General features: G+C 44.8%; 1 protein-coding gene and 28 non-coding genes across 31 annotated transcripts in view; 1 reads left to right on the forward strand and 28 right to left on the reverse strand.

Moving 5' to 3' along the window:
- The window catches only part of ikbkb (inhibitor of nuclear factor kappa B kinase subunit beta), a 68,657-nt gene that overhangs the window by 40,032 nt on the left and 18,625 nt on the right, over positions 1 to 10,000 (forward strand). The window lies entirely within an intron of this gene.
- Positions 170 to 251, reverse strand: trnas-cga (transfer RNA serine (anticodon CGA)). Its single transcript has one exon. It is a non-coding gene; the product is annotated as a tRNA-Ser (tRNA).
- Positions 533 to 614, reverse strand: trnas-aga (transfer RNA serine (anticodon AGA)). Its single transcript has one exon. It is a non-coding gene; the product is annotated as a tRNA-Ser (tRNA).
- Positions 895 to 976, reverse strand: trnas-aga (transfer RNA serine (anticodon AGA)). The gene has a single exon. It is a non-coding gene; the product is annotated as a tRNA-Ser (tRNA).
- trnas-cga (transfer RNA serine (anticodon CGA)) lies at positions 1,256 to 1,337 on the reverse strand. Its single transcript has one exon. It is a non-coding gene; the product is annotated as a tRNA-Ser (tRNA).
- On the reverse strand, positions 1,614 to 1,695 carry trnas-aga (transfer RNA serine (anticodon AGA)). The gene has a single exon. It is a non-coding gene; the product is annotated as a tRNA-Ser (tRNA).
- On the reverse strand, positions 2,027 to 2,108 carry trnas-aga (transfer RNA serine (anticodon AGA)). The gene has a single exon. It is a non-coding gene; the product is annotated as a tRNA-Ser (tRNA).
- On the reverse strand, positions 2,386 to 2,467 carry trnas-uga (transfer RNA serine (anticodon UGA)). The gene has a single exon. It is a non-coding gene; the product is annotated as a tRNA-Ser (tRNA).
- Positions 2,749 to 2,830, reverse strand: trnas-uga (transfer RNA serine (anticodon UGA)). The gene has a single exon. It is a non-coding gene; the product is annotated as a tRNA-Ser (tRNA).
- trnas-uga (transfer RNA serine (anticodon UGA)) lies at positions 3,111 to 3,192 on the reverse strand. The gene has a single exon. It is a non-coding gene; the product is annotated as a tRNA-Ser (tRNA).
- Positions 3,397 to 3,478, reverse strand: trnas-uga (transfer RNA serine (anticodon UGA)). The gene has a single exon. It is a non-coding gene; the product is annotated as a tRNA-Ser (tRNA).
- Positions 3,683 to 3,764, reverse strand: trnas-uga (transfer RNA serine (anticodon UGA)). The gene has a single exon. It is a non-coding gene; the product is annotated as a tRNA-Ser (tRNA).
- trnas-uga (transfer RNA serine (anticodon UGA)) lies at positions 4,041 to 4,122 on the reverse strand. The gene has a single exon. It is a non-coding gene; the product is annotated as a tRNA-Ser (tRNA).
- On the reverse strand, positions 4,403 to 4,484 carry trnas-aga (transfer RNA serine (anticodon AGA)). Its single transcript has one exon. It is a non-coding gene; the product is annotated as a tRNA-Ser (tRNA).
- Positions 4,763 to 4,844, reverse strand: trnas-aga (transfer RNA serine (anticodon AGA)). The gene has a single exon. It is a non-coding gene; the product is annotated as a tRNA-Ser (tRNA).
- trnas-aga (transfer RNA serine (anticodon AGA)) lies at positions 5,176 to 5,257 on the reverse strand. Its single transcript has one exon. It is a non-coding gene; the product is annotated as a tRNA-Ser (tRNA).
- Positions 5,535 to 5,616, reverse strand: trnas-aga (transfer RNA serine (anticodon AGA)). The gene has a single exon. It is a non-coding gene; the product is annotated as a tRNA-Ser (tRNA).
- trnas-aga (transfer RNA serine (anticodon AGA)) lies at positions 5,889 to 5,970 on the reverse strand. Its single transcript has one exon. It is a non-coding gene; the product is annotated as a tRNA-Ser (tRNA).
- Positions 6,246 to 6,327, reverse strand: trnas-cga (transfer RNA serine (anticodon CGA)). The gene has a single exon. It is a non-coding gene; the product is annotated as a tRNA-Ser (tRNA).
- trnas-uga (transfer RNA serine (anticodon UGA)) lies at positions 6,609 to 6,690 on the reverse strand. Its single transcript has one exon. It is a non-coding gene; the product is annotated as a tRNA-Ser (tRNA).
- Positions 6,971 to 7,052, reverse strand: trnas-uga (transfer RNA serine (anticodon UGA)). The gene has a single exon. It is a non-coding gene; the product is annotated as a tRNA-Ser (tRNA).
- Positions 7,257 to 7,338, reverse strand: trnas-uga (transfer RNA serine (anticodon UGA)). Its single transcript has one exon. It is a non-coding gene; the product is annotated as a tRNA-Ser (tRNA).
- On the reverse strand, positions 7,543 to 7,624 carry trnas-uga (transfer RNA serine (anticodon UGA)). The gene has a single exon. It is a non-coding gene; the product is annotated as a tRNA-Ser (tRNA).
- Positions 7,904 to 7,985, reverse strand: trnas-cga (transfer RNA serine (anticodon CGA)). The gene has a single exon. It is a non-coding gene; the product is annotated as a tRNA-Ser (tRNA).
- trnas-aga (transfer RNA serine (anticodon AGA)) lies at positions 8,265 to 8,346 on the reverse strand. Its single transcript has one exon. It is a non-coding gene; the product is annotated as a tRNA-Ser (tRNA).
- On the reverse strand, positions 8,627 to 8,708 carry trnas-aga (transfer RNA serine (anticodon AGA)). The gene has a single exon. It is a non-coding gene; the product is annotated as a tRNA-Ser (tRNA).
- trnas-aga (transfer RNA serine (anticodon AGA)) lies at positions 8,986 to 9,067 on the reverse strand. The gene has a single exon. It is a non-coding gene; the product is annotated as a tRNA-Ser (tRNA).
- trnas-aga (transfer RNA serine (anticodon AGA)) lies at positions 9,348 to 9,429 on the reverse strand. The gene has a single exon. It is a non-coding gene; the product is annotated as a tRNA-Ser (tRNA).
- On the reverse strand, positions 9,707 to 9,788 carry trnas-aga (transfer RNA serine (anticodon AGA)). The gene has a single exon. It is a non-coding gene; the product is annotated as a tRNA-Ser (tRNA).

Raw genomic sequence — 10,000 nt, forward strand, 5'->3', positions numbered from 1 at the left:
ATATGTTGACGTGGCCCAATGATGAAGATGATGGATGAGAAATCCAGTGGGTCTCCCTACCTAGGTTGAAGTCCTCTCAACAGTAAATAAAGTTAGATTTAGTATAAAACATGCTGACTCTCTCAAAGAGAATCATAGAATTTGGGATAACATCTTTCCAAGAGATGCTCGTTGTCGGCAGGATTCGAACCTACGCGGGAAGATCCCAATGGATTTCGAGTCCATCGCCTTAACCACTCGGCCACGACAACACAGTTGCTTTCTTGTAGGTGACATTTTTCTCGGAGAATACTTAATTTTTAGGGTCGTGCGGTTGACCCTGAGCCCGAGTCCAGAGCCAATGGCAGCCATTTTGCAGCACATATGTTGGCGTGGCCCCATGATGAAGATGATGAATGAGAAATCCAGTTGGGTCTCCCGTCCCAGGTTGAAGTCCTGTCGACAGTGAATACAGTTCGGAGATTTGATATAAAACATACTGACTCTTTGGGGGAGAAGCACAGAATTTCAGAAAATGAAATTACTATATGCTCGTTGTCGGAAGGATTCGAACTTACGCGGGAAGATCCCAATGGATTTCTAGTCCATCGCCTTAACCACTCAGCCACGACAACACATTAGCTTTTAAAGGTGACATTTTTGTCGGGCAATACTTCATTTTGAGGGTCAAACCCAGTTCACCATGAACTCGAGTTTTGAGACAATGGCGGCTAATTTGCAGCACATACTGTATGTTGGCGTAGCCCCGTAATTAGGATGATGGACAGAAAATGCACTCGGGTCTGTCAACATAGGTAGAAGTCCTGTTGACAGTGAAGACAGTTTGGAGATTTGATACAAAACATGGTAACTCTCTCGAAGACAATCACAGAAAGATTCACACCACTATGTACTCGTTGTCGGCAGGATTCGAACCCACGCGGGAAGATCCCAATGGATTTCTAGTCCATCGCCTTAACCACTCGGCCACGACAACGCAGTTGCTTTCTTGTAGGTGACGTTTTTGTCGGAGAATACTTAATTTTTAGGGTCGTGCGGTTGACCCTGTGCCCGAGTCCAGAGCCAATGGCAGCCATTTTGCAGCACATATGTTGGCGTGGCCCCGTGATAAAGATGATGGATGAGAAATACAGTTGGGTCTCCCTACCTAGGTTGAAGTCCTACAACAGTAAATAAAGTTAGATTTGGTATAAAACATGCTGACTCTCTCAAAGAGAATCATAGAGTTTGGGAAAACATCTTTCCAAGAGATGCTCGTTGTCGGCAGGATTCAAACCTACGCGGGTAGATCCCAATGGATTTCGAGTCCATCGCCTTAACCACTCGGCCACGACAACACAGTTGCTTTCTTGTAGGTGACGTTTTTGTCGGAGAATACTTAATTTTTAGGGTCGTGCGGTTGACTGAGCCCGAGTCCAGAGCCAATGACAGCCATTTTGCAGCACATATGTTGGCGTGGCCCAATGATGAAGATGATGGATGAGAAATCCAGTTGGGTCTCCCTACCTAGGTTGAAGTCCTACAACAGTAAATAAAGTTAGATTTAGTATAAAACATGCTGACTCTGTCAAAGAGAATCATAGAATTTGGCAAAAATCTTTCCAAGAGATGCTCGTTGTCGGCAGGATTCGAACCTACGCGGGACGATCCCAATGGATTTCTAGTCCATCGCCTTAACCACTCGGCCACGACAACACATTAGCTTTCGAAGGTGACATTTTTGTCGGGCAATACTTCATTTTGAGGGTCAAACCCAGTTCACCATGAACTCGAGTTTTGAGACAATGGCGGCTAATTTGCAGCACATACTGTATGTTGGCGTAGCCCCGTAATTAGGATGATGGACAAAAAATGCACTCGGGTCTGTCGACCTCGGTAGAAGTCCTGTTGACAGTGAAGACAGTTTGGAGATTTGATACGACCTAGGTAGAAGTCCTGTTGACAGTGAAGACAGTTTGGAGATTTGATACAAAACATGGTAACTCTTTCGAAGACAATCACAGGAAAATTCACACCACTATGTACTCGTTGTCGGCAGGATTCGAACCTACGCGGGAAGATCCCAATTGATTTCTAGTCCATCGCCTTAACCACTCGGCCACGACAACACAGTTGCTTTCTTGTAGATGACGTTTTTGTCGGAGAATACTTAATTTTTAGGGTCGTGCGGTTGACTGAGCCCGAGTCCAGAGCCAATGACAGCCATTTTGCAGCACATATGTTGGCGTGGGCCCGTGATAAAGATGATGGATGAGAAATCCAGTTGGGTCTCCTTACCTAGGTTGAAGTCCTACAACAGTAAATAAAGTTAGATTTGTTATAAAACATGCTGACTCTCTCAAAGAGAATAATAGAATTTGGGAAAACATATTTCCAAGAGATGCTCGTTGTCAGCAGGATTCGAACCTACGCGGGAAGATCCCAATGGATTTCAAGTCCATCGCCTTATCCACTCGGCCACGACAACACATTTGCTCTCTTGTAGGTGACGTTTTTGTCGGAGAATACTTAATTTTTAGGGTCGTGCGGTTGACCCTGAGCCCGAGTCCAGAGCCAATGGCAGCCATTTTGCAGCACATATGTTGGCGTGGCCCCATGATGAAGATGATGAATGAGAAATCCAGTTGGGTCTCCCGTCCCAGGTTGAAGTCCTGTCGACAGTGAATACAGTTCGGAGATTTGATATAAAACATACTGACTCTTTGGGGGAGAAGCACAGAATTTCAGAAAATGAAATTACTATATGCTCGTTGTCGGAAGGATTCGAACCTACGCGGGAAGATCCCAATGGATTTCAAGTCCATCGCCTTAACCACTCAGCCACGACAACACATTAGCTTTTAAAGGTGACATTTTTGTCGGGCAATACTTCATTTTGAGGGTCAAACCCAGTTCACCATGAACTCGAGTTTTGAGACAATGGCGGCTAATTTGCAGCACATACTGTATGTTGGCGTAGCCCCGTAATTAGGATGATGGACAGAAAATGCACTCGGGTCTGTCAACATAGGTAGAAGTCCTGTTGACAGTGAAGACAGTTTGGAGATTTGATACAAAACATGGTCACTCTCTCGAAGACAATCACAGAAAAATTCACACCACTATGTACTCGTTGTCGGCAGGATTCGAACCTACGCGGGAAAATCCCAATGGATTTCAAATCCATCGCCTTGACCACTCGGCCACGACAACACATTAGCTTTTAAATGTGACATTTTTGTCGGGCAATACTTCATTTTGAGGGTCAAACCCAGTTGACCATGAACTCGAGTTTTGAGACAATGGCGGCTAATTTGCAGCACATACTGTATGTTGGCGTGACAGTTTGGAGATTTGATACAAAACATAGTAACTCTCTCGAAGACAATTACAGAAAAATTCACACCACTATGTACTCGTTGTCGGCAGGATTCCAACCTACGCGGGAAAATCCCAATGGATTTCAAGTCCATCGCCTTAACCACTCGGCCACGACAACACATTAGCTTTTAAAAGTGACATTTTTGTCGGGCAATACTTCATTTTGAGGGTCAAACCCAGTTCACCACGAACTCGAGTTTTGAGACAATGGCGGCTAATTTGCAGCACATACTGTATGTTGGCGTGACAGTTTGGAGATTTGATACAAAACATGGTAACTCTCTCGAAGACAATTACAGAAAAATTGACACCACTATGGACTCGTTGTCGGAAGGATTCGAACCTACGCGGGAAGATCCCAATGGATTTCAAGTCCATCGCCTTAACCACTCGGCCACGACAACACATTTACTCTCTTGTAGGTGATGTTTTTGTCGGAGAATACTTAATTTTTAGGGTGCGGTTGACCCTGAGCCCGAGTCCAGAGCCAATGGCAGCCATTTTGCAGGACATATGTTGGCGTGGCCCCATGATGAAGATGATGAATGAGAATCCAGTTGGGTCTCCCGTCCCAGGTTGAAGTCCTGTCGACAGTGAATACAGTTCGGAGATTTGATATAAAACATACTGACTCTTTCGGGAGAAGCACAGAATTTCAGAAAATAAAATTACTATATGCTCGTTGTCGGAAGGATTCGAACCTACGCGGGAAGATCCCAATGGATTTCAAGTCCATCGCCTTAACCACTCGGCCACGACAACACATTAGCTTTTAAAGGTGACATTTTTGTCGGGCAATATTTCATTTTGAGGGTCAAACCCAGTTCACCATGAACTCGAGTTTTGAGACAATGGCGGCTAATTTGCGGCACATACTGTATGTTGGCGTAGCCCCGTAATTAGGATGATGGACAGAAAATGCACTCGGGTCTGTCAACATAGGTAGAAGTCCTGTTGACAGTGAAGACAGTTTGGAGATTTGATACAAAACATGGTAACTCTCTCGAAGACAATCACAGAAAAATTCACACCACTATGTACTCGTTGTCGGCAGGATTCGAACCTACGCGGGAAGATCCCAATGGATTTCTAGTCCATCGCCTTAACCACTCGGCCACGACAACGCAGTTGCTTTCTTGTAGGTGACGTTTTTGTCGGAGAATACTTAATTTTTAGGGTCGTGCGGTTGACCCTGTGCCCGAGTCCAGAGCCAATGGCAGCCATTTTGCAGCACATATGTTGGCGTGGCCCCGTGATAAAGATGATGGATGAGAAATCCAGTTGGGTCTCCCTACCTAGGTTGAAGTCCTACAACAGTAAATAAGGTTAGATTTGGTATAAACCATGCTGACTCTCTCAAAGAGAATCATAGAATTTGGCAAAAATCTTTCCAAGAGATGCTCGTTGTCGGCAGGATTCGAACCTACGCGGGAAGATCCCAATGGATTTCTAGTCCATCGGCTTAACCACTCGGCCACGACAACACATTAGCTTTTGACGGTGACATTTTTGTCGGGCAATACTTCATTTTGAGGGTCAAACCCAGTTCACCATGAACTCGAGTTTTGAGACAATGGCGGCTAATTTGCAGCACATACTGTATGTTGGCGTAGCCCCGTAATTAGGATGATGGACAAAAAATGCACTCGGGTCTGTCGACCTAGGTAGAAGTCCTGTTGACAGTGAAGACAGTTTGGAGATTTGATACGACCTAGGTAGAAGTCCTGTTGACAGTGAAGACAGTTTGGAGATTTGATACAAAACATGGTAACTCTTTCGAAGACAATCACAGGAAAATTCACAACACTATGTACTCGTTGTCGGCAGGATTCGAACCTACGCGGGAAGATCCCAATGGATTTCTAGTCCATCGCCTTAACCACTCGGCCACGACAACACAGTTGCTTTCTTGTAGATGACGTTTTTGTCGGAGAATACTTAATTTTTAGGGTCGTGCGGTTGACTGAGCCCGAGTCCAGAGCCAATGACAGCCATTTTGCAGCACATATGTTGGCGTGGCCCAATGATGAATATGATGGATGAGAAATCCAGTTGGGTCTCCCTACCTAGGTTGAAGTCCTCTCAACAGTAAATAAAGTTAGATTTAGTATAAAACATGCTGACTCTCTCAAAGAGAATCATAGAATTTGGCAAAAATCTTTCCAAGATATGCTCGTTGTCGGCAGGATTCGAACCTACGCAGGAAGATCCCAATGGATTTCTAGTCCATCGCCTTAACCACTCGGCCACGACAACACATTAGCTTTTAAAGGTGACATTTTTGTCGGGCAATACTTCATTTTGAGGGTCAAACCCAGTTCACCATGAACTCGAGTTTTGAGACAATGGCGGCTAATTTGCAGCACATACTGTATGTTGGCGTAGCCCCGTAATTAGGATGATGGACAAAAAATGCACTCGGGTCTGTCGACCTAGGTAGAAGTCCTGTTGACAGTGAAGACAGTTTGGAGATTTGATACAAAACATGGTAACTCTCTCGAAGACAAAATTTCACACAACTATGTACTCGTTGTCGGCAGGATTCGAACCTACGCGGGAAGATCCCAATGGATTTCTAGTCCATTGCCTTAACCACTCGGCCACGACAACACACTTGCTTTTTTGTAGGTGACGTTTTTGTCGGAGAATAATTTTTAGGGTCGTGCGGTTGACCCTGAGCCCGAAACCAGAGCCAATGGCAGCCATTTTGCAGCGCATATGTTGGCGTGGGCCCGTGATAAAGATGATGGATGAGAAATCCAGTTGGGTCTCCTTACCTAGGTTGAAGTCCTACAACAGTAAATAAAGTTAGATTTTTTATAAAACATGCTGACTCTCTCAAAGAGAATAATAGAATTTGGGAAAACATATTTCCAAGAGATGCTAGTTGTCAGCAGGATTCGAACCTACGCGGGAAGATCCCAATGGATTTCGAGTCCATCGCCTTAACCACTCGGCCACGACAACACATTTGCTCTCTTGTAGGTGACGTTTTTGTCGGAGAATACTTAATTTTTAGGGTCGTGCGGTTGACCCTGAGCCCGAGTCCAGAGCCAATGGCAGCCATTTTGCAGCACATATGTTGGCGTGGCCCCATGATGAAGATGATGAATGAGAAATCCAGTTGGGTCTCCCGTCCCAGGTTGAAGTCCTGTCGACAGTGAATACAGTTCGGAGATTTGATATAAAACATACTGACTCTTTGGGGGAGAAGCACAGAATTTCAGAAAATGAAATTACTATATGCTCGTTGTCGGAAGGATTCGAACCTACGCGGGAAGATCCCAATGGATTTCAAGTCCATCGCCTTAACCACTCAGCCACGACAACACATTAGCTTTTAAAGGTGACATTTTTGTCGGGCAATACTTCATTTTGAGGGTCAAACCCAGTTCACCATGAACTCGAGTTATGAGACAATGGCGGCTAATTTGCAGCACATACTGTATGTTGGCGTAGCCCCGTAATTAGGATGATGGACAGAAAATGCACTCGGGTCTGTCAACATAGGTAGAAGTCCTGTTGACAGTGAAGACAGTTTGGAGATTTGATACAAAACATGGTAACTCTCTCGAAGACAATCACAGAAAAATTCACACCACTATGTACTCGTTGTCGGCAGGATTCGAACCTACGCGGGAAAATCCCAATGGATTTCAAATCCATCGCCTTAACCACTCGGCCACGACAACACATTAGCTTTTAAATGTGACATTTTTGTCGGGCAATACTTCATTTTGAGGGTCAAACCCAGTTGACCATGAACTCGAGTTTTGAGACAATGGCGGCTAATTTGCAGCACATACTGTATGTTGGCGTGACAGTTTGGAGATTTGATACAAAACATAGTAACTCTCTCGAAGACAATTACAGAAAAATTCACACCACTATGTACTCGTTGTCGGCAGGATTCCAACCTACGCGGGAAAATCCCAATGGATTTCAAGTCCATCGCCTTAACCACTCGGCCACGACAACACATTAGCTTTTAAAAGTGACATTTTTGTCGGGCAATACTTCATTTTGAGGGTCAAACCCAGTTCACCACGAACTCGAGTTTTGAGACAATGGCGGCTAATTTGCAGCACATACTGTATGTTGGCGTGACAGTTTGGAGATTTGATACAAAACATGGTAACTCTCTCGAAGACAATTACAGAAAAATTGACACCACTATGGACTCGTTGTCGGCAGGATTCGAACCTACGCGGGAAGATCCCAATGGATTTCAAGTCCATCGCCTTAACCACTCGGCCACGACAACACATTTACTCTCTTGTAGGTGACGTTTTTGTCGGACAATACTTAATTTTTAGGGTCGTGCGGTTGACCCTGAGCCCGAGTCCAGAGCCAATGGCAGCCATTTTGCAGGACATATGTTGGCGTAGCCCAATGATGAAGATGATGGATGAGAAATCCAGTGGGTCTCCCTACCTAGGTTGAAGTCCTCTCAACAGTAAATAAAGTTAGATTTAGTATAAAACATGCTGACTCTCTCAAAGAGAATCATAGAATTTGGGAAAACATCTTTCCAAGAGATGCTCGTCGTCGGCAGGATTCAAACCTACACGGGTAGATCCCAATGGATTTCGAGTCCATCGCCTTAACCACTCGGCCACGACAACACATTCACTTTCTTGTAGGTGACGTTTTTGTCGGAGAATACTTAATTTTTAGGGTCGTGCGGTTGACCCTGTGCCCGAGTCCAGAGCCAATGGCAGCCATTTTGCAGCACATATGTTGGCGTGGCCCCGTGATAAAGATGATGGATGAGAAATCCAGTTGGGTCTCCCTACCTAGGTTGAAGTCCTACAACAGTAAATAAAGTTAGATTTGGTATAAAACATGCTGACTCTCTCAAAGAGAATCATAGAATTTGGGAAAACATCTTTCCAAGAGATGCTCGTTGTCGGCAGGATTCAAACCTACGCGGGAAGATCCCAATGGATTTCTAGTCCATCGCCTTAACCACTCGGCCACGACAACACATTAGCTTTCGAAGGTGACATTTCTGTCGGGCAATACTCTATTTTGAGGGTCAAACCCAGTTCACCATGAACTCGAGTTTTGAGACAATGGCGGCTAATTTGCAGCACATACTGTATGTTGGCGTAGCCCCGTAATCAGGATGATGGACAAAAAATGCACTCGGGTCTGTCAACATAGGTAGAAGTCCTGTTGACAGTGAAGACAGTTTGGAGATTTGATACAAAACATGGTAACTCTCTCGAAGACAATTACAGAAAAATTCACACCACTATGTACTCGTTGTCGGCAGGATTCGAACCTACGCGGGAAGATCCCAATGGATTTCTAGTCCATCGCCTTAACCACTCGGCCACGACAACGCAGTTGCTTTCTTGTAGGTGACGTTTTTGTCGGAGAATACTTAATTTTTAGGGTGCGGTTGACTGAGCCCGAGTCCAGAGCCAATGTCAGCCATTTTGCAGGACATATGTTCGGCGTGGCCCCATGATGAAGATGATGAATGAGAAATCCAGTTGGGTCTCCCGTCCCAGGTTGAAGTCCTGTCGACAGTGAATACAGTTCGGAGATTTGATATAAAACATACTGACTCTTTCGCGGAGAAGCACAGAATTTCAGAAAATAAAATTACTATATGCTCGTTGTCGGCAGGATTCGAACCTACGCGGGAAGATCCCAATGGATTTCTAGTCCATCGCCTTAACCACTCGGCCACGACAACACATTAGCTTTTAAAGGTGACATTTTTGTCGGGCAATACTTCATTTTGAGGGTCAAACCCAGTTCACCATGAACTCGAGTTTTGAGACAATGGCGGCTAATTTGCAGCACATACTGTATGTTGGCGTAGCCCCGTAATTAGGATGATGGACAAAAAATGCACTCGGGTCTGTCGACATAGGTAGAAGTCCTGTTGACAGTGAAGACAGTTTGGAGATTTGATTCAAAACATGGTAACTCTCTCGAAAACAATCACAGAAAAATTCACACCACTATGTACTCGTTGTCGGCAGGATTCGAACCTACGCGGGAAGATCCCAATGGATTTCTAGTCCATCGCTTTAACCACTCGGCCACGACAACACAGTTGCTTTCTTGTAGGTGACGTTTTTGTCGGAGAATACTTAATTTTTAGGGTCGTGCGGTTGACTGAGCCCGAGTCCACAGCCAATGACAGCCATTTTGCAGCACATATGTTGGCGTGGCCCCATGATGAAGATGATGGATGAGAAATCCAGTTGGGTCTCCCTACCTAGGTTGAAGTCCTCTCAACAGTAAATAAAGTTAGATTTAGTATAAAACATGCTGACTCTCTCAAAGAGAATCATAGAATTTGGCAAAAATCTTTCCAAGAGATGCTCGTTGTCGGCAGGATTTGAACCTACGCGGGAAGATCCCAATAGATTTCTAGTCCATCGCCTTAACCACTCGGCCACGACAACACATTAGCTTTTGAAGGTGACATTTTTGTCGGGCAATACTCTATTTTGAGGGTCAAACCCAGTTCACCATGAACTCGAGTTTTGAGACAATGGCGGCTAATTTGCAGCACATACTGTATGTTGGCGTAGCCCCGTAATTAGGATGATGGACAAAAAATGCACTCGGGTCTGTCAACATAGGTAGAAGTCCTGTTGACAGTGAAGACAGTTTG

Source organism: Hippocampus zosterae, chromosome 6 (assembly GCF_025434085.1).
Source record: "Hippocampus zosterae strain Florida chromosome 6, ASM2543408v3, whole genome shotgun sequence".
Classification (NCBI taxonomy): domain Eukaryota; kingdom Metazoa; phylum Chordata; class Actinopteri; order Syngnathiformes; family Syngnathidae; genus Hippocampus; species Hippocampus zosterae.